Raw genomic sequence first — 1712 nt, 5'->3', positions numbered from 1 at the left:
TGGTGTCCCCGGTACAGGACACACGGCCCTGGCACAGGGCACAGAGGAGAGGCCGAGGGGTGGGGTTGGTCAGCCTCCAGGAGAGGGGGGGAGAGTTTGTTGCTGCCTGCAGCTGCTTTGGAGGACAGCGTAGAGATGGAGCCAGGGAAAGGGGTAGGGGAGATGGAGCCAGACTCTTCTGGGGGATGCACAGGGACAGGACGAACCACAACAGACACAGTCCCATGAGATGTTGGGGGAACGTTTTCACACTGAGGGTGGTCAAAGACCAGAGGTGTTGGGCACCTTGGATGCTCCAGCTTTGAGGATCAGCACTTGGAGACCCACCTGCTGGGCCCTGTTGCGGGCTGAGCCCATCTCAGGCTTCCTAAGGAAAAGGCAAACAGCATGGGAACTAAAAGCCCTGGGCACCCACACACCAGAAACCAGGTTGTGAAGCAGGGGTAGCAGTGCAGGGGGGAACCTCCACCCCATCTCCTCCCCAAATGAGCTTCAGTGAGAAGAGCAGCAGTGCAGCTGTAATCTAACAACCCCAGCCAGGAAGCTCAGGGGATCGCCCTTTCCTCAGGCACTGCAGCTCCCAGAGCAGCCCCCGGCTTCACCCGAAATGCCAGCAAAAGGCAGGATCTTGTGGGGTTTCATTTACCCTGCAGGGACAGGGAAGAGAGACCAACGTGCACCCCTCCCTCGCCCCACGACCCGGGCACCAGCGCTGAAGGTAGTAAAGAAGCAGAAAGGGACTTGCAAAAATACAGGTTTTCAAGTTAAGTATTTTTATTATCAAAATTATTACATCTCTTGTGAAAGTTCAAATGTTACAGCATGGTGTAAAAACTCCACTAGAGTAAGAAGCTACAGCCCCCACCTTTCCAAGAGCTTTCCAAGGGTCCCTCCCTCCTGCCCTCCTGCTGCGCCCAAAGGTGCCGGAGCCTCTGGGCAGGGCCCCCCCATCCCCCTCCTGCCGCCTGGCAGGGCAGAGCCCGCCTGCCCGGTGCTGTTCAGAGCACGAGAGGGGAGGCTGCACCCCCAGGGCTAAGCCGAGTGAAGTTTACACCTATTTTATACAGTATACAGACACCCAACTGCGGGGTGACAAGTTCCATCCCAACACGCTCACAGCCAGACAGTGTGAGAAAGTTAACTCTTTGTTTCAATATTTTAAAAGTCTCCCCTAGGTTGAACAAACACCTGATTTCAATTGTGAATTAGAGAAACCTGTAACAGTCCTAAAAAAAAGGAAAAAGACTGTGCATCTGAAAGGACAGGGGAGACAGACTCACAGCATTATGTTATCCAAGAGAAAGGAGAAGTTCCACTGCAGCACCAGGGATGACACCTGTCGTATATTAGCTAACCTACTATGGTTATAACTGAATATAAAATTAAATAAATAAAACCACGCCCGATATTACAGTAAACAAGTGAGAAAGAAGCTGGCAATCGTATGGAATTGAACAGACAGTGCGCCGCGTCTGGGCTGGCTCTGCTGCCACGCTCAGCGGGCGACGGCGGCTGGGACACCCCGCTCCCCGCTGCACGGAGAGCCCCTGGCTCGGCACAGAGCGGGGTCCCCACCCAACACCTAACCACCCCCTCTTCGGGCCCCCGGGCTCCCCCCAGCGTGTCCGTGCACCGGCAGCACCGGTGACACGTGGCAGCACCGCCCCAGCAACACTCCCGCTCACAGACCTGTGACGGACGCGGCGACCGTG

Source organism: Antrostomus carolinensis, unplaced genomic scaffold, assembly GCF_000700745.2.
Source record: "Antrostomus carolinensis isolate BGI_N321 unplaced genomic scaffold, ASM70074v2 scaffold12135, whole genome shotgun sequence".
NCBI classification, from domain to species: Eukaryota; Metazoa; Chordata; class Aves; order Caprimulgiformes; family Caprimulgidae; genus Antrostomus; species Antrostomus carolinensis.
This window is presented reverse-complemented; position numbering follows the sequence as displayed.